General features: G+C 36.3%; 1 protein-coding gene across 6 annotated transcripts in view; it reads right to left on the bottom strand.

The window, feature by feature from the left end:
• AGMO (alkylglycerol monooxygenase) overlaps nt 1-19,824 on the bottom strand; it is a 377,151-nt gene extending 357,327 nt beyond the window's left edge. For 3 of the 6 annotated variants that reach the window (XM_058724922.1, XM_058724924.1, XM_058724925.1), the window contains exon 1: nt 19,225-19,822. The gene's annotated coding sequence lies outside the window, so the exon portion shown is untranslated. Of the gene's footprint in view, nt 1-6,238; nt 6,322-19,224 lie in introns of those variants that run through there. The other 3 variants (XM_058724927.1, XM_058724926.1, XM_058724923.1) reach the window with 2 other exon arrangements.
• Nucleotides 19,825-24,407: the final 4,583 nt, after the last annotated feature.

Here is a 24,407-nt window from a genome sequence, read left to right as displayed (position 1 = left end):
ACCTTAGTTACTTCTAAGTTTTAGCAACTATGAATAAAGCTGCTATAAACATTTATATGCAGCTTTTTGTGTAGACATAAATTTTCAACTCGATTGGATAAATATGTAGGAGCATGACTGCAGGGTCATACAGTAAGGCTATGTTAAGATTTTTAAGAAATTGACAAACAACCTTTCAAAATGGTTATTGATAATTTTGCATTTTACAAGCAATAAGCGACAATTCCTGTTTCTCCGTATTCTTGTCAACATTTATTGTGAGTGTTTTTGGATTTTAGTCATTCTAATAAGTGTATACAATATCTGATAGTAGTATCTCACTGTCACAATTTTCAATTTCCTAATGACAAATTATGTTGAGCATCTTTTCATATGCTTATTTGTCATCTGTATATCTTGTTGGTTAGGTATCTGTTCAGGTCTTCTATCCATATTTAATTCAGTTGTTTGTTTTCTTATTATTGAATTGTATGATTTATTTGTATATTTTGGATACAAGTCCTTCATCAGATAGGTGTTTTGCAAATATTTTCTCTCCATCTTTGGCTTGCATTTTCATTCTGTTAACAGTGTCTTTTGCAGAGCAGAAGGTTTTAATTTTTTTAAAAAAACAGCCTATCACATTTATGTCCTATGTCCTTTAAAAGGAGAACAAGTAAATCAATTGTGATTCATGAAAAGACATGGAAGAAACTTAAACACATATTACCAAGTGAAAGAAGGCAGTATTAAAAGGCTACAAACTGTATGATTTCAACTATGTGACATTCTGGTAAAGGCAAAATGGAGAAAACTATGGAGGTGATAAAAAGATCAGTAGTTGCCAGGGATTTGGGGAGAAAAAGGGACGAATGGGCAGAACACAGAGGCAGTGAGAATACTCTGTATGATACTATAAAAATGGATATAGATCATTATATATTTGTCAAAACCCACAGAATGTACACCACCAAAAGTGGGCCTTAACGTAAGTTATGGACTTTAAATGGTAATAATATGACAATTTAAACTCATCCATTGTAACAAATGTACCACTATGGTGGCCAATGTTAATAGTGGGGATTTTAAGGTGGGGTGAGGTGGGGAGAGGCATGCCGTATATGGGAACTCTTTGTACTTTCTTCTCAGTTTTATGGTGACCTTAAACCTGCTCTAAAGTAATAAAGTTTATGGGGCGCCTGGTGGCTCAGTTGGTTAAGCGTCCGACTTCAGCTCAGGTCACGATCTCACGGGTCCGTGAGTTCCATCCCCGCGTCGGGCTCTGGGCTGATGGCTCAGAGCCTGGAGCCTGCTTCCGATTCTGTGTCTCCCTCTCTCTCTGCCCCTCCCCCGTTCATGCTCTGTCTCTCTCTGTCTCAAAAAAAAATAAACGTTAAAAAAAAATAAAGTAATAAAGTTTATTCAAAACAACTCTATTTGAGAAAACTGTATTTCTGAAAAGATATTTCTGAAAAAATAATAAAAAACCCGAAATATAGAGTAACACATCCCATGTTCATGAATTAGAAGACAATATTATTAAGATTGCAAAACTACTCAAAGTGATCTACAAATATATCATTATTCATATTAAATTCATATGGAATTACAAAGACCCTGAAGACCTAAAACAATAGAGAAAAACAAGGAGAAAAGTTGGAGAACCTATATTCCAATTAGTAACACTTACTACAAAGCTACAGTAATCAAAACAGTGTAGTACTGACATAGGCTAGAAATCTAGACCAATGGAAGATAATTGAGAGTCCAGAAATAAACCCATGCATCTGTATCTAAATGATTTTTGACAAGACTGCCAAGATCTTTCAATAGGAAAAGAACTGTCTTTTCAAAAACTGTGCTGATGTAAGTGATGAATCATTAAATTCTACTCCTGAAACTAATATTACATTATATGTTAACTAACTGAAATTTAATAAACTTTGAAACTATAAAAAAAAACTGTGTTGAAATAACCAGATATCTACATATAAAAGAATAGTTGAATCCCTACCTTACAGCATATTTAAAAAAATAACTCAAAATGAACTAACAACCTAAACATATGAACTAAAACCTTAAGACTCTTAGAGGAAAACATAAGATTGTTTCTTCATGACCTTGAATTTGGCAGTGGATTCTTAGATATGACACCAAAAGCATGACCAAAGGAGAAAAACAAGAGGTAAATTGGACTTTATCAAAATTGAAAACTTTCATTCATCAAAGGACACTGCAAAGAAATGAAAAGGTGACTTACAGAATGTAATAAAATATTTGCAAATCCTATTATATTAGAAGTGTAGAATATCCAGAATACACAAAGAACTCTTACAACTCAACAACAACAAAAAGTCAAACTGCCCAATTTAAAGAGGTCAAAGACTTGAAGATCTGTTTCTCCAAATAAGATACACAAATGACTAAGAATCACATGAAAAGTAGCACAAAATTAGTCATCAGAGAAATGCAAATCAAAACCAGAGGGAGATATTACTTCACACCCATTAGAATGGCTACTATTTGAAAAAAAAACAATAAAAACAAAACAGCATATAATAACTATTAGCAAGGATGTAGAGAAATCAGAATCCTCATGTATTGCTGTAAGGATGTAAAATTGTAAAGCTACTGTAAAAAACACCTTGATAATTCTTCAAAAAGTTAAACATAGAATTACCACGTGACCCAGCAATTCCACTTCTATGTATATACCCCAAAGAACTGAAAACAGGTACTTAACAATACTTGGACATATATGTTCAAAGCAACACTATTTGCAATACCCAAAAGGTCAAAACAGCCCAAATGTCTATCAATAGATGACTAGATCAACAAAATGGATCTATACATACAATGGAATAGTATCCAGCCAAAAAAATGAAGTATGAGTACATACTACAACATAAATGACTCTTGGAAACATATTAAGTGAAAGAAGCCAGACCAAAAGTTTGCATATTATACGATTCCATTCATATGAAATACCCAGAATAGGTAAATTGAAAGAGACAGAAAAGTGATGGTTTTCAGGAGCTGGAAGGTGAGAGCAGTAATGGAAAGTAATTGCTTTATGGTTATAGGATTTTCTGTGGGGATTATAAAATATTTGGGAACAAGGTAGAAGGAGTAGCTGCACAATTTTATGAATGTACTAAATGACCCTGTATTGTTCACTTTAAAAAGAGTAAATTCTATGTTATGTGCACTTACATTAAAATTTTTCTTTTAAGTTTGAAGACATTAGAGAGTGAGAAAGGTAGGACTTGATCAGCCTCAGTCCTTAGGAGGAGGAAAGTGAACATGAATAATTCTGGTATTTACTGGTTCTTCAATATTAAACCATTTGCTGAGTCTAAGCATTAGCTCAAAGGCTAGATGAGCTGAATGAGTAACTGACAGGATCAGAAGCTCAGCAAACTCTCTATAAACTGAAGAGGCTAAAAGTAGGTGTGGAATATGGGGGAAGAAATCAGAGTTCTGTTTCCAATAATGAAGAGAGGCTCAGAGATTCACACCCTGCAATAGGGATGAATTAGAAATAGATCAGCCTCAAATGGATAAACTTAGCTACAAATATCTCATTCCTAACTGGATTAAGGTTATGTGCTCCTACCCTAAAAGAAGGCCAGAAACAAACTTGAATTCTTTCTGGAGGAAGCAAAAATCACCCAGATGTCTAACAATAATGAATGTCTCTGTCAAGGTAATAAGAAGAAAGATAGGGTAGCAGAAGTGGAATGGCAGAGCAAAGATTACAGTGGGGTTAACCAAATCATCTACCAACAATGTGAGTGTGAAGGTAGGGAAGGAGTCAGAAGGAAGAGGCAATTTTGACTAAGAATTATAACATGCAGTGGTATAATTTGAGGAGGACATAACACAGGAGAAGTAAGTCTAGGAAATGAAAGAGCTAATAAGTTTGGATGGGATTTATTACACTTTGAAGTATGTGTGGATTTGTTCCAGGTGGAGATGTGTCCTATTACAGGAAAAGTGTCTAGGAAAACAATATTTTTTATATGTCTGGACCTGACTCTTTGCATTTGCCATCACTGGGAAGCCTGAATATGCATGATGTGAATGCCACCTGTTAAAGTTCATCTGAAACAGCTATCCCATGAAAGTCTAAAATGCACAAATAGTCAGTTTGGTAATGAATTCTTCTAAGTACTTAAAGGAAAAACAAATTTTTAAGAGTGAAATGGAAGCATAACTTTACACATTTGAAGTAGTATTAATAAAACTCACAGTCAATTCTTTTTTAAAATTTCTATCTCACTTACACAAAGTTTTAACAATATTTGAAAACTGAATATAACCCAAAATTTATATTTTCAATTGTTTGCATGATTTTATCTAATTTATATTTATCTGAACACACTAAGTTCTGTTATTTTCTCTTTTTTCTGTCTCAGCATATTTACATAAAAATCGCTTTCCAAGTACTTTTTGCTCTTTCCACTGAGAAAAACTGGTTTATGAATCAGTCCTGAACCATATAAGGAAGCAAACAATTGGCTAAAATAATTAATTCGCTTAGAAACAGATTATCTAAAGTAAAACATTCATTTTTCACATTCAATACAAACATATACCTTATAAATATATTATTTCATTCAATGCAATAAACAAAGTATGTCAAAGATCTAAAAATAGTGTTTATGTTGAATACACTGAAGAATGAATAAGAACAGCGTTTATAAGGCATTTCATAAGGGGAAAAGTTTACACTTTGGTTTTGGTAGAAAAGCCAATTTTTTTCTAATTGAAATGTATCCATTTTCAGAAAAGTGGTGAAAAGAGTAGAAGTCAAGCAAAAACAACTGTTCCCGAATCTCAGCCTACCTACTTAGATTTTAGCCCATACACATGGCCTCCTTTCAGAAAGCTAGCTCCTTAATGAGGAGCAAAACCCGTGAAGATCACCAGACCCTGAGTGAGAATCGCAACCAAGACCAGATGTAGTCTAAGCAAAACACTGACAGGAAAGGGAGGTCAAGCAAAAGAAGGAATGAATTCTGCCAGGAAGGTGTTCCTGAAAGGTACAAAAACAAACAAACAAACCCCACTGTGATATAAGAGTAAAATGTTAGCAAGGGAGCAAAAGCATAGCCTAAGGTTTAAAGATATGGATGTACCACACGGAAAAGTAGAGCATGCTCCAATGTCTGGTGCCGCTGCAGAAAAGCCACCCTGATACATTAATATCTTATATATGGCAATTTAATTAGAAAGACGAGGAAATCATTTTCCTACAAAAATTCATTGAGACATTTAAGACGGGTAGCATAAACAACCATGCTGGCGTATCCTAGATTGGTAAAATTAATCTTTTAAGTGTCTTATATAAAACCAATTAATGGGAAATGTACATTGGATTGTATTTTGAATTACATAAAAGAATCATAATATAGGGCCATCATAATTATATATGACTACGTTGTGAAATGTCACTTTGTGAAAGAGATACAATTTTAGTTGGCAATTTCTGCACGAGTATTTTCCGGATAAGACTAAAAATACTTAACATCATACACAATTTTCAGGAACTGGATTTATAGACATTTTAGAAAAAGAGCTACTACCAACAACAAAAGGCAACCCATTGATAGTAAGGTAGTAGCAACTGACATATAAACACCAGATAGAAGGAGAAATGGAAAGCAAATACTTCCCCAGGAAAAGGAAACCTAGTATTAAAGGCAGAGTAAGGCATATTATGAATTTTTAGTGGAAAGCCACTATTGAAAAATAAGAAATTATGCTAACTAAACTAAAAATATGTCAGGTGGAATTATGTGTTTATAAAACACTTTTATTGGTCTTATTCAGCCACTAAGGCAAAATTACAAGGTATATCTTAATAATTTTCATCATCTGTCTTTATTCTAATCCTCTCCCTCTCTTGCTATGTTTCCGATACATATGAAAAAAAATTGTACTTCCATCTCTTATTTCCTGTTTCAGGAAGAAAAAATTTGAGTGATATATAATATGGTAATATCCTAGAAAAAAAAGGTGCTCCCAAAGGTTAGAACTCAAAGTGATAGTTTTGAAATAGAGCAATTTAAATACTTAGGAAGATAAGTAAACAGGGCCAATCTCCTTGTTTCCCTCCAATTTCATTCAATGCTCCAACATCAAGGATTTGTTAACAACTGTCTTATGATTTTCAGCAGATTCTGGTTCCTTCAGTCTCACCAGACTCTCTGGGTCAGAGAATATATACACCAATATTGACATTTGGAAAACATACCTCACACCTTTTCATCCATCTAGATTTCACAAGGATGAGGCAGAGTGAAGTTTAGATGCAGTCACAACATCAAGTTCAGGGAACTGTTTCAGAATAGAATACCAGGATGAAAGTGCATAAAATTTCATAATTTACTATTGAACCTAAAAATGAGAAAATGCTACTCAACTGGCATATTTGTATTTAGATTTTTATACACTGCCTTGCTGCAGAAAGATTTTTAGCCAAAATGAATTCTGAATGGAAGAGTCACCAAAATGAAAAATAAAATCAAATAATAATGTAGGTCCTTTATTCCTAAGGGTCTTTAAGAGAATTCAAAACACAAAGATTAAAAAAAAAGTCTAATAAAAGGCAAAGGAAGAAATAACATTTTTTGCTATTGACAGCAAATGAGTCCATGATTATATTCCTTTATATTCTATATATTCATAAGGTTTGCTACATTCTACGTTGTAGGCCTCCTGGAGTCCCTCATTACCGTGGGGAATCTGTAATACTAAAGTGCTGGGATTAGCCAATACTTTAGCATCTGCCATTCTGCACTTACAATACTACAGTGCTCCGTTTCCTTCTTTCAGATTTGGTCTTGTTTTCTTAGATTTTTTTTTTTTCTTTTCCTCTATTGGATACATAAGGATAGAGATTATATATGGTGTTGAAATTTACTGGGACATGAAATCTTCTCTTCATATATGTAAAATGTCACAAATTGCCAAATGTTTATAAGGAGATTGGGCAGGGTTCCCAGACAAAGGGTGAGGATTTCAGTAGAGACTGATTGAATCTGTCTCTCTTGAAAATGTTCTTTCCAGTCTCCTGTCATGTGATGTGGATGATAAAAATGTGGGGAGGAGGAGGGCATCTAAAAATGTGGAAAATAACTATTAACACTCTCCTAGGGGAAACTGTTTTATAACTATGTAGGTCTAGACAAAAGCTTAGAACTTTGACACAGGTTTCAGGCACTGTATTACCTCCTTGGATACAGAAGAATGATAAATTAAATTATAAATCAAATTAGCCTTTTTAAAGGCTTATCCAAAGCATTAAAAGGCTTGGATAACTGTAAGTAGTCCCTGCAACAACTTGCTCTAACGTCACAAGCAGCAATGCTCCTAAATCATACACTCAGAAGCCTTGGTAAATCTGTTGGCAATCGGAATCAATTGAACCTGTAAAAGCAGGAACCTGGGGTACTGTATTTGACCCAAACTTCTAGAAGAAACTAAAAAAAATTTAAAAACCTATTATTTATCAGTGAGCAAAAGTAGATAATATAAATTGATTTAAATATTCAGTTATAAGGCAAGGAACACACAAAATAAGTCATTAAACTAGAGTCTCTAGACAATCACATGACAGAGTCTAGACAAGAAAATAGCCCTGTGCTATCATAAAAGAAATCATTCACGAATGAATGTTGGTAAAATCCAATGTTTTTTATCCTACATACATTTGTTGAGTTACATATTTTAATGGTGATGTTAGTTAAAATGTATTATGGTTTATTTGCTACTGAATCACTCACTATAAATATACATCTATACAACAGTTTCATTTTGCTATTAAATTTTTAAATTACATATAAAGGTATTTGAAAACATTATGAAATAATACTTAACTTTCTATTTAACCAAAATGACAATAGGAGATGTGAAAGACAAATACAGAAGATTACATGGTTGTGAATGAAACTTAGCTCTTTAAATATGGAAAAGACTGGGCTTTTTTTCTTTTTTTTTTTAAGTAATTGAAAGCATGATAAAAACAATGGGAAACATAGTAAATTGTTTTTTTTTTTTTTTTCAACGTTTTTTATTTATTTTTGGGACAGAGAGAGACAGAGCATGAACGGGGGAGGGGCAGAGAGAGAGGGAGACACAGAATTGGAAACAGGCTCCAGGCTCCGAGCCATCGGCCCAGAGCCTGACGCGGGGCTCGAACTCACGGACCGCGAGATCGTGACCTGGCTGAAGTCGGACGCTTAACCGACTGCGCCACCCAGGCGCCCCAAGTAAATTGTTTTGATAAAACACAAAACCTTTACTGCCCAGATTATTTAAAAAATAAAGAAAAATCTTTGTTTACAATTTCTTATCAAGGGCCAGCCAATAATCTAAGAAAATGTTGTTCTTTTAACTGAGAGAAAACCAAATTCTAGTATTACACTGGCATACTTTTTTTTTTTTTAATTTTTTTTTTCAACGTTTTTTATTTATTTTTGGGACAGAGAGAGACAGAGCATGAACGGGGGTGGGGCAGAGAGAGAGGGAGACACAGAATCGGAAACAGACTCCAGGCTCCGAGCCATCAGCCCAGAGCCTGACGCGGGGCTCGAACTCACAGACCGCGAGATCGTGACCTGGCTGAAGTCGGACGCTTAACCGACTGCGCCACCCAGGCGCCCCTACACTGGCATACTTTTGATATTAAAACTCATTTTTTAAAACCTTAAATAAGTCCATTCCAATCTTAGCCAGCTTGACCAAACATAAATTTTCTTTCCTAAGATTCCTTTTCCACAAACCTTCTATAACTTTTTATATATCCATTCAGTTTTTGTCCTAATTTTTTTTTTTTTTTCCTTTTTGTCTTTCTGGAAGAACCAGTCATTTTATTCTCCTTATCTACTTTTTTTAAAAATTTTTTTTAACGTTTATTTATTTTTGAGACAGAGACAGAGCATGAACGGGGGAGGGTCAGAGAGAGGGAGACACAGAATCGGAAACAGGCTCCAGGCTGTGAGCTGTCAGCACAGAGCCCGACGCGGGGCTCAAACTCACGTACCGCGAGATCATGACCTGAGCCAAAGTTGGCCGCTTAACCGACTGAGCCACCCAGGAGCCCCTCTCCTTATCTACTTTTTATTCACAGTTGTTTCCTTTCACACTTATTATTTCTAAATAGCTTTACTTATATATACTGATTAGAATTTTAACCCTTAGAAACATAATTCCTAATGAAAACTAAGAAGTAAGCAACTGTGGATTGTCTGGTATGCTAACATTCTGGGGATTTTATAAATACATTTCATAATTTCTAGAAGTATATCCTTCTTCATAGTAAATTTTTCAATGTGGCACAAAACATGGGTTTATTAGGAGACCCATGTGTCTTTAGTTCCTTAGTAAAAGGAAGTCCAAAGTGTATAAACCTGCATTCAGTAATTAATGTTTCAACATTTTATCTTTTTTGGAAATGATCTAGATATTCAATGAATATTCATCATTTAACTTATCTCAGTATAACTGCAAGGTTTCAAGTTAGCAAGAAGGTTCTGGAAACTATTTTTAAGTACACATACCATAAAACATAATTATTATCAAAAGGCTCATTAATAAACTTTTATCTTAATTATATCCACTTAACTTACTTGTTCTTAACACTATGTTTAGATTACACATGAAAATTTTATGAAGATATTAAATACTAACCATTATCTTAAGTTCCCTTTCTTGCTGAGAAATTCTGCAAGGGAGATAAGGTGAGCTTACTTGACTTGCAATAAACTTAAAGAGAATTGGGGCGCCTGGGTGGCTCAGTCGGTTAAGCGTCCGACTTCAGCCTGGGACACAATCTCCTGGTCTGTGAGTTCGAGACCCGCCTCGGGCTCTGGGCTGATGGCTCAGAGCCTGGAGCCTGCTTCCGATTCTGTGTCTCCCTCTCTGTCTGCCCCTCCCCCGTTCAAGCTTTGTCTCTCTCTGTCTCAAAAATAAATAAACGTTAAAAAAAAAAACAAACTTAAAGAGAATAAATATTGTATGCCTGCATTACGTTTAATATTGATAGTTCTTTTTTTTGAGAGAGAGAGACAGACAGAGAGAGAGACCAGCAGAGTAGGGACAGAGAGAGAGAGAGAGAGAGAGAGAATCTTAGGCAGACTCCATGCCCAATATAGAGCCTAAGGGCTCAATCTCACAACTGTGAGACCATGACCTGAGCCAAAATCAAGAGTGAGACACTCAACTGACTGAGCCATCCAAGTGTCTCTTAATAATGATGGTTCTAAAAATATGCTTGTTAATTAAAATAACAAACTTAAACTAGTATTTGTTTACTGAAGATAATCCTGGATCATGTGAACTTGAAAACTATTTGGCTTAGTGTTTCTACACTTCTGAGAGTATTTTTTTTAATTTTTTAATGTTTATTTTTTGAGAAAGAGGGAGAGGGAGAGAGAGAGAGAGAGAGAGAAAGATGAGTGAGGGAAGAACAGAGAGAGGGAGACACAGAATCTGAAGCAGGCTTCAGGTTCTGAGCTATCAGCACAGAGCCCAATGCAGACTCGAACTCACAAACTGCGAGATCATGGATCACAAACCTGAGCTGAAGTTGGATGCTTAACCAACTAAGCCACCCAAGGCGCCCCAAGAGTATTCTCAATTACTTTCTTTATTCCAATGAAATAAAGATTTTTACAAATTACTTTTGGCAATACCATCCGGAGGTAGGAAAAAAACACGTTTATTACATACATACATAGACATATGCACATAAACACACAGATGGACACAAAGAGAGATCTTATGGGGGCGCCTGGGTGGCGCAGTCGGTTAAGCGTCCGACTTCAGCCAGGTCACGATCTCGCAGTCCGTGAGTTCGAGCCCCGCGTCAGGCTCTGGGCTGATGGCTCGGAGCCTGGAGCCTGTTTCCGATTCTGTGTCTCCCTCTCTCTCTGCCCCTCCCCCGTTCATGCTCTGTCTCTCTCTGTCCCAAAAAAAAAAAAAAAAAAGAAAAAGAAAAAAAAGTTGAGAAAAAAAAAAAAGAGAGATCTTATGGCTCTGGCTTCCTAGAGGAGACGGCACCTCAAAGGCATAGAGAAAGGATGCAAGTTTCTCCAAGAAGGGCTTTTGTTATCATCTAAAATCAGATCTTTCATAATACCTGCAAGCTTTTATCTCAGGGAAAAGACCTTCAACTAAGATGGATATTAAAAGACTCCTATATTCTGGATTTAGAACTCTGTGTCTTTGTTTTAGTAAATCCTACCACAAAGGCTTCAAAATATTTTGTTTTTTTCACTGTGTGCATAGTTTCATTGATGTTTAGGGGAGAACTGAAAAAAAAAAAGTTTCTATCATTTTCTGAATATCAGCTCCAATTTGGCCAACTTCAGACCATAGAGCCACATTAAAAAATTCTTCCAAATATTTTGTCAGGTTTCGGCTGAGACAAACACTAATATTCCTGTCAGTATTGAAAAATTTGACAGACATAAGAGGCATCCCCAAAGAGGTGCAAATGATGCTTCCAATATCCAGAGCCATTCCCAAAGATAACCACAAAAAAGAAAGAAGAAAGAAAGAAAGAAAGAAAGAAAGAAAGAAAGAAAGAAAGAAAGAAAGAAAGAAAGACTTAGACAATTGCTCCCCAGGTGGCAGCAGCTAGTAGGACCCTAGCCACAAATGGAGTACAACCCAAAATCCTCTCTGGCTATATTTTGAGTGCCACTACCCTGTTGGGTGATCTGCCTACACACACACAAGTCCACATGTGCTAATCAGGCAGCAAGGTAAGTCAAGTTCTTAGGACACCAAATGAGACAAACAAGAAGGCAGAGAAAGGACTGACAACCAAGGGTTTCCCAAAAGCAAAATGCACAAGCCACAATTCAAAGATCTAATTCTTACAAATGGTTTTTTTAGCTGCCAGTCTGAAAGGAGCAATGTAAAATTTTCTTTCTCTCTTGACCTGGCACCACAGACAGAGATTTGGGAGAAGTGACTTTGACAAGAATTCTTATCTTTTGCTGACTTCTACAGTTTTCCCAGGATGCCCTCTGCAGGCTCTGGAGCAAGTTGGGTGTCTCAGTGGATCTCATCCTGGTCACTAAAAACTGTAGAGAAGGAAAAGCAATTTCCCCTCTACTCTATATACTGGGTGCTTGGCTAAGACCCCTTTTTCTCTAAGGGTACCTTATAAATGGATAAGTATATCTAGGTGAAAAGTTCTCTGCTGTGGACACCTTAATTCAAGACTACCTTTGTTAAAACAAAAATTTAAAACAAAATTTTACTTACCTAAGGCTTCAATTCCAGCTTAAGTTGGACTTAGTTTGACGCTACACCTGGGGCAGTTTCTAAGTGGAACCCAGATTGACTATGGCCAGTTTCTGGACCCAGTCCAGAAAAAATACTTGAAGTCTGAAAGCACATAATGCAAAATGTGGAGAGGCAGGATCTGAGAGAGACCTACCCACAACCTTGAGGCTGAGAGAAAAGCATCAAGCTCAAGGGGCCCAACAGCTACCTGTGTCTAGTTGCTCACCGTTCCTAGAAGCCCAAGGGGGTCTCCTTAGGTTCCCTCCTCTGACTGTGGAGCTATTAAAAAATAAGCTGAGCACATTAAAAAACTTAAGAGTTTACTTGATCAAATTCAACTCAAATTTGGCAACATTCAATCAAGCAGATAGAAAAGAACTCTGAGGAGCCATATAAAAAGAAAGACTTTCATAGACAGAAGGGAGCCGGAACAAGAAAGTGATAGGGGGACGAAAAGTAGGTTGGTTATTGCAACATTACTTTCCTTCAGGGGATGGCAGGGATCTATCAGGCAGATGACCTAACTTAGGCCCATCTGGCGATTCCTTCTTGACTGGTTTTAGATTTCATTTCTGAGAGAACTGAAACTGTAATTAAGTCTCAGTTTGGTGACAGAGGGCTTAGCATAAGTGACTTCATTTGGGGCCTAAGTCTTGTTTTTAACACTTCTTAACCAAATCATACTATAATACAGATTTTTTAATGCAAAGGCAATTAGCTATGTTAAATTAATTAAACATCTAGAGGGCATTAAACTGATGGGGCTCTAATGCTATGGTGGCCTGCATAAGTAAGCACACAAAAACCTAGGCCTATAAATGCCTCCGGGTTTGCAAAATCAAAATGCTAAGTCCATCCATTCACAAAGAGCCAACTAGGCTTTAATCTGTAACTACTCAATAATTTCCTTCCTTTGTTTCCTTCTTTTCTCTATAAAAATGTCTCCCCCTAGCTCCTTCAGTGGAGTGCTCCTAACTACTTCCAGTTGGGCAATGCCCCATTTGAATCACTTCTTGCTCAAACAAATCCCTATAATTCTTAATATGCCTCAGTGTATCTTTTAACAGCTCCAAATTACTTTTTATTATTTTTTCATATTGTCCTTTGATATTTAAGCCTCCAGTTCTGTGCATAGCCCTGTGCTTGGCACGTCTGATTTGATAATTCTAATCCACTGTGGGATGAGAAACAAGTTAACTGAGCAACTGAATAATGTATAAGAATAAGCTTCTTGCATTTAGTTCCTTGGCTTTAACAGGTCCATGAAATTCATGATGAAGAAGAAGGTTTTAAACTTCCTGTTTGTGGCTCCGTTTGCCTTGACTATTGTGGCTGAAGTACTAACTGAGACCAAGCAGTATGTAAATTATGATATTTTACTATGCTAATTGCATTTCTTTTGAGATTAGATGTGCTAATAAAGGAAATCCTTCTACCTAATATACTTGTTTTGGGAAGAGGCTGTTTTTGAAATAGTTAAAACACAGGCTTTAGGGTGCAAAAGACTTGCTTATGAGCCCTGGTTCTGTCAGTTAGTGGCATGTGGGTTTAGACAAGACACTTACATTTACTGCACACAATTATCTCACCTGTAGCCTAGGGCAATACTGGACTCTAAAAGAGCTGCTGTAAGGCTTAAACAATATAATGTATTGATTATATTGCAAATAGCAGTAGGTCACACACAATAAGCAACAACAAATCTAGATTCTTATAATGATAATGAAGACTTTTTACTGTAGTAGACATGTCTATACTCTTTAAAAATTGAGAAGTTTTTCTATCTTGTTTTATATGAGTTAGCACCATATCAAATGAGTGTTATCAAAAATCAGTGGTAAAACTATGAGGGCCTGCAATACTTCCTTTGAATTGATATATATAAAGATATAAAGGAAATAAATTGGTCGTTTGACTCTGGAGGGAGCTAAACAACTCCAGTGAGGTCTATTTACTCTGATAATAGAACGGGTTCCATTTAGTAGTAGTTAAACATAATTTTGCAAAAATTAATTTATGTACTTTGGAATTGGTGGTTACATTTTTCATCTCACTGTTCTTCCTTCATGGACGTTTCAGAAAAGAAAATACAATTGGGAAGATAAGAACTTTGATGTAGCCTATGTCCCTGACTTAAGGTAAAGCTTTATTCCATTGTTGATAGAAGTAGTTTGAAAATCTTAAAGTTTTCTGTGCAATCTGAACTTTGCAACACCCCAAAAATGGAACGCTTACCTGCCATGCTTAAATTCCATTTTACATAATTATGCCTTTTTTTTTTCAACAAAATGTAGTCATTTTAGACCATGGTAAGCTTGACACCTGATTTTACTTTAACAGCACCTGCCCAGAGCATAATTAGCAATCCACTCTTGAAAAAGGACTTCCATACTGCACAGATGGCATTCCTCATACCAGACAAGCGACGATGAATGTTTGGAAACCAGCCAAACTGTCTGCAAAAATTGTGAGAATTTCAAGACTGACATCTGAGCAAAAGGAAAAATTTCCCTTTTCTCTCAAACCATAAGTGAACATCTGTTAAAGCCTATTCTCCTTAACTTTTCTATTTAGTCTCATCCGACTTGATATGTTTTTAGTGCAATTTCAAAGGCTGTAACCAAATTTTTTTTATCTTGTGACACCCATATAATGGCCATTAAAAAAATGTTCCAGAGCTACATTTTACACCTAATTTAGATTTACAGATTTATTTCTTTGAAAAGATCATGTCATTTCATTCATGCATTAATTCAACAAATATTTATTGATTACAACATGTCAAGAGCAGAATCGGTGTTTATAATTGTGCAAATCATGCATTGCACAACTCCAGGGGATGACATTCACATCATAATTACTATGTCGTTTTACAATGATCATTATCATCACCAGGTGTTGGCATTCTAATAATTTGAGGCAGAAGTGACCTTTTCTTTTTTTTTTTTTTTTTTTTTAATTTTTTTTTTTCAACGTTTTTTATTTATTTTTGGGACAGAGAGAGACAGAGCATGAACGGGGGAGGGGCAGAGAGAGAGGGAGACACAGAATCGGAAACAGGCTCCAGGCTCTGAGCTGTCAGCCCAGAGCCCGACGCGGGGCTCGAACTCACGGACCGCGAGATCGTGACCTGGCTGAAGTCGGACACTTAACCGACTGCGCCACCCAGGCGCCCCAGAAGTGACCTTTTCTAATTCATAAAAATCCAAGATATAGGCTGGTGGTGGAGCTTCTAGGGACTGTTTAAGATGCTAGAGACATGGCAATGAACACAGCGAAGTTCTTGCTCTCATGAAGGCTGAAATCAATAATGGGAGGAACTAAACAGATATTTACCTAAAACTAACAGGAAAAACAATATGACTTAAATGGGTAGAATGTGACAAGTGGTGCCATTTTATTTAAGAAGATCAAGGATTGTCTAGGAGGAAGTAGAGACTTAAAAGGGATGAGGGAATAAGTTCAAGATATATGTGATGGAAAAGTATTCCAGGCAAGGAACTAGGGAATGCAAGACTGAAATGAAAGAATACTCAGGGTAGACAAGGGTAGGCAGGAAGTAAGACTGATTGGAGCTGAGGCCATGCAGAGGAAGTGCTGGCAGACAAGTGAGTCACCAATTTGTGGTCAGATCTGACTACCTCGAGGCCCAGGTAAAGGTTTTAGTGTTTATTCTCAGCCCCTGGAGTGTTTTGTGTAAAGGAGGGACATGATCTGATTTACTTTTTTAAAATGTCTACTAGTGTTTCATTATGGACTACAGCTTTCAGTTGAAATTTTACATTTGCAAAGTCACCATGAACCACTTATTAATCTGATTTGCATTTTAAAAGAATGACTTTGGCTGCAGTGTGGAGAATTAATCAATTAATTAATCAATTCCAGCAGATTAATCAATTAATTAATGAATTACAGCAGAAGAATGGAAACAAGGACAGCTGTTTTCATGAGTCAGGTTTCCCTACATGGTTTAAGTAGCTTCAATACAAGACCAATTCTTCTGTGCCCCTGCCTAGGGAACCACCTAGAATGTCAAATGCTGTTTGACAAAGAGTCACTGTTTCATATGGCTTTGTTCATGAAATTATTATTTTTTTAATTGCAGATGAACTTTCTTTAACTTTGAACATGTTAATCAAAATTATTTGAACTTCTTTAAAAGTCACTTTAAAAATATATTTTATAATTGGATTATTGATTAGCAAGAATGACAGAGAAAATGATAGGTGTACTCAAATTTCTAAAAGAATTACTTACTGGAAAGTTTCTATATAATCTAATAAAATTCCATGTAATACTCTAACAAACTTCTAAAATATATATAATTTCAAGGAAACAGCAATAAAACAGTAATTGGTGATCAAAATAAATATCCAAATATGGAGTGTAAATGATTAGAATCATTACTGGTTTTGCCACAGTACCTTGAAAATCTGCTGGCAGAAATAAAATGATAGTTGAAAATACAGAAAGTGTGGCTCATAAATGTCAGCCAGTCCTTGTCAAGTGCTTCCTCTCTTAAAGATTCTCCAAGAGCAGCTTTACCAGACTCATTTTTAAAATGCTTTTATGGGGACACCTGGGTAGCTCAGTCAGGTTAAGCATCCAACTTCAGCTCAGTCATGATCTCTTGGCTTGCGAGTTCAAGCCCCGCATCTTGCTCTGTGCTGACGGCTCAGAGTCTGGAGCCTGCTTGAACTCTATGCCTCATTCTCGCTCTGCCCCTCTGCTGCTCATGGTCTGTCTGTCTCTCTCTGTCTCTCAAAAATAAATTAAAAAAAAAAAAAAAAAGAGAAAGCCATGCAAATAATCTACAGGGATTAGTAGTTTGATTTTAAATGTATAATGTAAGTGTGACGTTGCAGCAAAAAAACTGGACAAGTAGTGATAGATTTTCAAAATTAACATTTGTAATAAATTAAAAAAATAACATTTGTAGTAAATACAAAAAATAAAATAATATTTAATGTTTTCAACTATCAATATCACTTACACATATGAAGAAACACAATATATGTTTAAATAACTTTAGGATAACCAAATTATTCCTAAACCATGTGATTTCTTTTTCATTTGAATCAAAAACATTTTTATAGTAGTTAATTTTGTTCATAAATGGCAGAAATATACAGTACAGCCCAAGCTTGATATTACTATATACTCAAATCACTGTATCACACCTTATATGAAGTGGATGTGATAATAATTTCTATTTGCAAATACACTGGGTTTTGGAATTTTTTTCTGGAAACCATCCTTAATAAAAGCAAACATTAAATGGGGATTTACTGAGTTGGTTCAATACAATATGACGCAATGAAAAATTTTGGGTGGCTGGTGGGGGGTCTGGGTGTCTCAGTCAGTTTAGTGTCTGATTCTTGATTTTGGCTCAGGTCATGATCTCATGGTAGTGATATGGGGCCCTATGTGGGGCTCTGTGCTAAACCTGGAACCTGCTTAGGATTAGTTCTCTGGCCCTCCCCTGCTCAAGCACGTGCATACGTGTCTCTCTGTCCCTCAAAACTTATAAATAAGCTTTAAAAAACAATTTTTTTCTTTATTGTTTTCTTGACTTTGGTTTCAAGCTGGATTTGAATAAAACCTAGCTATTAAGGAGAAAAATGAGATACAAAAGAAAACACCTTTACCTCTGAAATGTACCCTTAAAATATTTAACCATTTTAAATGTCAAGAATATTGTAAAAAATATATGATAATAGAGAATCACTTAAAGAAAAGCCATGTTTAAGTCCCAAAACACATTTTTTATAGGTTTTCAGGGTTTGCTGTAGCAATATTTTTTTCTGGAGCTGTTTTATTCCTTTGTCTACTACCTCTAGCATTATTTTGCAAGAACTGAAAGCAGAAACGAAGTACCCATGGAGAAGGACTGTTCTTCAATATTCTGCTCAACTTTAGGTAGGGAATATAAAACATAACAAAAAAGCGCACTCTTAAAACCCTTTCTTAGTTTTTTGCAGATCAATGTTGCAGATTCCTAATGTGCTTAAGATTCGAAAAGTTTAGAATATCAAACTAAATGTTAAGTTCTAAATAGTCATAAACTTTTATAAATAGATTGCATTTTGCTGAAAACAAAAGGAGGTTCCAAGAAAATATAATTACAGTATCACCCAAATGGTTCAAAGAACTATACCAATTGAGTATTTGTGTTTGATAGTTTAAACACTGCATTGTAATCTAAATATCACTCACTCCAATATTTAACTGATTTATCTTAATGACATTTTATTAGAAAATAGGTTATGGAATAAATGACATATTCTTAAAAATCACCAGCCTAAGTATATTTAGAAATCAAGGTGAAAACATATTACAGTAAATATTTCTAATCACTAACTTGATACTCTACTGTCTTGTTACTGATTTTATTTTAGTTACATAGTTTCCTCTAAACTTCCCTAAGAAGAAAATTAGCATTTGTCATTACAATTATGCTAGTAATTTTTTAAAGGTTAGGAAACCAGTAGCATTAAAAACATAAAGGGAGGGGCCAAGATGGCTGAACAGCATGGAAATGCTGTTCTCCTCCCTGAAATGCAGCCAGATCAATACCAAACCATTTTGCACACCTAGAAAACTGATCTGAGGATTAACACAACAATCTGCACAACATGAACCACAGAACTTGGCAGGTACACGGCGCAGAGAAATGAACTGGAGGAGAGAGAAGCTGTGTGGGGCAGGAAGCAATTTTATTTTTACCTGAGGAGAGAGGACAGAGATGGGGAAGCGGGGGTGGGGGGGGGGGGGCAGGGAAGAGTATGAGAAAAGCACCCCCCACCGAAAGCAGCTGGAGAGAAAGAGGAGTGGAAACAGCTACAAGGGAATGGACAAAAAAGGGAGAAAGGAGAGGGTTTAAATTCCGTTAAGATACTATAAGCAGGGGAGCACAGAGTCTGAAACTTCACAGCTCTATACCTGGTGGTGCTCTGGTGGGAAGGACGAATCCTCAGCAGAGAGCGCGGTCCGAGGTGTCCTTGGGCCACATGGGGAGAGGTGGATACCCTGCTGGGAGGCTATGTGGCCTCCTCACAGCAAAGGTCCCAGTGGACCCCGGAGAATGGCTACATTCGCTGGCGCTGGAACAAGGATGTTAAGGGTGAAGCCTGGTGCCAGAAGTGTTGCGATTTACCAGAATCCCCGAAAAACTGCTGCTACAAGATTGTGCAAACTTTTTCTGGGGCAAGCTGACACCAGCGCGCAGTCTCTGGGCATCCGCAGCAGCACAGTCTCACAAATGTACCTGCGGGCAGGCGGGCACCTGGCCTTTTCTTGGGGAGACCCTCCCCCAGAGGGTCTGAGTGGGTCAAAGCCACAGTCCCTCAAAAGTGAGGGATTGGGAAACACAGCCCCATCTGAGATAAAACTCAGGAGGAGATGCTGCCGGGCAGCCTGACGGCTTGGTCACTGACAGTGTAGAAGCGGAGAGTGGATGGAAGCCGGAGACAAAGGAGGGGTGCTTGATTGCTGGTTGGGGGTGAAAGCACAAACTTCTGATACTAGAGACTGAGTGACGCCATTTTCACCCATCCCACGCGTACACGCACACGCCTACACGCGCCACGATCCACCCCAGTAAGCTAAGCAGCGCCATCTAGTGGAGAACAGAGACATTACACTAAGCCCCGCCCAACTGGGCCCTGCTCTTGAGGAACACAAGTCTCTCTGCCTGATTAATTTATGGACTATAAAGTGCTTCATAGTTTGACTTCTAAGGGAAATTAGATATAAATTCAATCATATTTCACTGTTTGCTGCTCCATCTATTCAATTTTCTTTCTTTTCTTATTATTGAATACAGAAAGAGAAAAAAATTATTTTTATTTTCCGTTTTTATAAAAAAAGATTTTTATTCATTTTTAACTATATTTTTTACTATTTTGTTAATTTTAAAATTCTATTTTACTTTCATCATTTCATTTTATTCTATCTTATCATAATCATTTTTTTCAAATTTTTAAACGTTTCCCTTTTTTTGTCCTTTTTTCCCTTTTCTTTTCTTTCCTTTTTTTCTCTATTCTGTCAAGCTCCTTTCAACAACCAGACCAAAACACACCAAGGTTCTAGCATCATTTATTTTATTTTTTTGTGTTGTTTTAAATTTTTATTTTATTTATTTTTTTACTTTATTAGTTCCTTTTCTTCCTTCAAAATGATGAAATGAAGGAATTAACCCCAAAAGGAAAGAACAGGAAGAAGTGACAGCCAGGGACTTAATCAACACAGATAGAAGCAAGATGTCTGAACCAGAATTTAGAATCATGATATTAAGAATACTAGCTTGAGTTGAAAATAGCATAGAATCCCTTTCTGCAGAGATAAAAGAAGTAAAACCTTGTCAGGATGAAATTAAAATGCTATAACTGAGCTGCAATCTCAAATATATGCCATGGCAGTAAAGAAGGATGAAGCAGAACAGCAAAACAGTGATATAGAGGACAAACTTATGAAGAATAAGAAAGCAGAATTAAAAGAGGTAGACTAAGTCAAAAGAGCATGACATAAGAATTAGAGAACTCAGTGAATCATTACAAAGGAATAATCAACATATGGGTCCCAGAAGATGAAGAGAGAGAAAGAGGGATAGAAGGATTTTGTGAGCAAATCATGGTGGGAAACTTTCCAAACCGGGGAAAGACACAGACATCAAAATCCAGGAAGCACAGAGGACTCCCATCAGATTCATCAAAAACTGACCATCAACAAGGCATATAATAGTCATATTCACAAAATACTCAGGCAAGGAAAGAATCATGAAAGCAGCAAGAGAAAAAAGTCCCTAACCTACAAGAGAAGACAGATCAGGTTCACAGCAAACCTATCCACAGAAATTTGGCAGGCCAGAAAGGAGCAGCAGGATATAGTCAATGTGCTGAATCAGAAAAATATGCAGCCAAGAATTCTGTATCCAGCAAGGCTGTCATTCAAAATAAAAGGAGAGATAAAGTTTCCCATACAAACAAAAACTAAAGGAGTTCATGACCACTAAATGAGCCCTGAAAGAAATTTTAAGGGGGACTCTCTGAAGGGAGAAAACAAAAACAGAAACAAAAACAAAAACAAACAAACAAACAAAACCAGAAAGACTAAAAGCTACAAAGACTAGAAAGGACCAGAGAATACCACCAGAAACTCTATAGGCAATATAATGCCAATGAGTTCATACCCTTCAGCATTCACTGGAAACGCTCAATCTAAATGTCAATAGACTAAATGCTCCAATCAAGACATAGGGTAACAGATGGGTAAGAAAACAAAATCCATCTATATGCTCTTTACAACAGACCCATTTGAGACCTAAAGACACCTTCAGGTTGTAAATAAGGGGATGAAGATTCATCTATTATGCTAATGGATGCCAAAAGAAAGCCAGAGTAGCCATACTTATATCGGATAATCTAGATTTTAAAATAAAGACTGTAGCAAGAAATGAAGAAGGGCATTATATCATAATTAAGGGGTCTATTCACCAAAACAATCTAACAATTGTGAACATTTATGCTCCAAATGTAGAACACCCAAATATATAAGTCAGTTAATCATAAACATAAAGAAACTCATTGATAATATTAGCATAACAGTAGGGGATTTCAACATCCCACTTACAGCAACAGAAATATCATCTAAACATAAAATCAACAAGGAAACAATGGCTTTGAATGACACACTGAACCGGATGGACTTAACAGATATATTCAGAACATTTCATCCTAAAGCAGCAGGATACACATTCTTCTATAGTGCACATGGAACGTTCTCCAGAATAGATCACATACTAGGATACAAATCAGCCCCCAACAAGTACAAAAAAAAATGAGATCATATGGTGCATATTTTCAGACCACAATGCTATGAAACTCAAAATCAACCACAAGAAAAAAAATGGATACATAACAAATATTTGGAGACTAAAGAACATCCTACTAAATAATGAATGGGCTAATCAAGAAGTTAAAGAGGAAGTTAAAAAGTACATGGAAGCCAATGAAAATGATAATACCACATTGCTGCTCTGGGATGCAGCAAAGGCAGTCATAAGAGAGAAGTATATAGCAATCCAGGCCTTCTTAAAGAAGGAAGAAAGGTCTCAGATACACACCCTAACCTTACACCTTAAAGAGCTTTAGAAAGTAAAGCAAATAAAACCCAAAACTAGCCGAGGACAGGAAATAATAAAGATTAGAGATCAATGAAATTGAATCAAAACAAACAAACAAACAAACAACAGTACAACAGATAAATAAAACCAGGAGCTGGTTCTTTGAAAGAATTAACAAAATTGATAAACCCCTAGCCAGTTTGATCAAAAAGAAAAAGGGAAGGATCCAAGTAAATAAAATCAAGAATGAAAGAGGAGCGATCACAACCAACACAGCAGAAATACACAGTAATAAGAGAATAATATTATGAGCAATTATACACCAATGAAATGGGCAATCTGGAAGAAATGGACAAACTCCTAGAAACACATAAACTACTAAAACCAAAACAAGAAGAAATAGAAAATTTGAACAGACCCATAATTGGTAAATAAATATAATTAGTAATCAATAATCTCCCAAAAATCAAGAGTCCAGAGCCAGATGTCTTTCCAAGGGAATTCTACCAAACATTTAAAGAAGAGTTAACACGTATTCTTTTGAAGCTGTTTTTAAAAGTAGAAATGAAAGGAAAACTTCCAAACCATTCTATGAAGCCAGAATTACCTCAATTCCAAAACCAAAGACCCAACTAAAAAGGAGAACTACAGACTGATTTCCCTGATGAACGTGGATGCAAAAATCCTCAACAAGATACTAGCCAACCGGATCCGGTAACACTAAAAAGAGTTATTTACCACGACCAAGTGGAATTTATACCTGGGATGCAGGGCTGGTTCAATATCCACAAAAACAATCAATGTGATACATTACATCAATAAAAGAAAGAACAAAAAACACATGATCCTCTCAATAGATGCAGAGAAAGCATTTGAAAAAAATACAGCATCCTTTCTTTATAAACACCCTCAAGACAGTAGGGATAGAAGGATAATACCTCAAGATCATAAAAGCCATATATAAAGACCCACCACTAATATCATCCTCAATGGTGAAAAACTGAGAGCTTTCCCCTGAGGTCAGAAACATGACAGTGATGTACACTCTCGCCACTTATTCAATAGTTTTGGAAGTCTTAGCCTCATCAATCAGACAACACAAAGGAATAAAAAGCATCCAAATGAGCCGGAAGGAAGTCAAACTTTCACTCTTCGCAGATGACATGATACTTTATATAGAAAACCCAAAAGATTCCACCAAAGAGCTGCTAGAACTGATTCATGAATTCAGCAAAGTCGCAGTATATAAAATCAATACACAGAGATCGGTTTCATTCCTATACACCAATAATGAAGCAACAGAAAGAGAAATCAAGGAATCGATCCCATTTACGATTGCACCAAAAACCATAAAATAACCTAGGAATACACCTAACCACAGAGGAGAAAAATCTATACACTGAAAATTATAGAAAGGTTATGAAAGAAATGGAAAAAGACATTAAAAAATGGAAAAAATATTCCATGCTCCTGGATTGGAAGAAAAAAATATTTTTAAAATGTCAACACTTGGGGCGCCTGGGTGGCGCAGTCGGTTAAGCGTCCGACTTCAGCCAGGTCACGATCTCACGGTCCGTGAGTTCGAGCCCCGCGTCAGGCTCTGGGCTGATGGCTCAGAGCCTGGAGCCTGTTTCCGATTCTGTGTCTCCCTCTCTCTCTGTCCCTCCCCCGTTCATGCTCTGTCTCTCTCTGTCCCAAAAAATAAAAAAAATAAACGTTGAAAAAAAAAATGTCAACACTACCCAAATAAATCTACATATTTAACCCATTCCCTATCAAAATAACACCAGAATTCTTTACAGAGCTACAACAAACAATCCTAAAATTTGTATGGAATCAGAAAATACCCCAAATAGCCAAAGGAATCCTGAAAAAGAAAACCAATGCTGGAGGCATCACAATCGTGGATTTCAAGATGAATTACTAAGCTGTAATCATCAAGACAGTATGGTACTGGCACAAAAACAGACACTCAGATCAATAGAACAGAATGGAGAACCCA

This window comes from Neofelis nebulosa, chromosome 4 (assembly GCF_028018385.1).
Source record: "Neofelis nebulosa isolate mNeoNeb1 chromosome 4, mNeoNeb1.pri, whole genome shotgun sequence".
NCBI lineage: Eukaryota > Metazoa > Chordata > Mammalia > Carnivora > Felidae > Neofelis > Neofelis nebulosa.
This window is presented reverse-complemented; position numbering and strand designations above follow the sequence as displayed.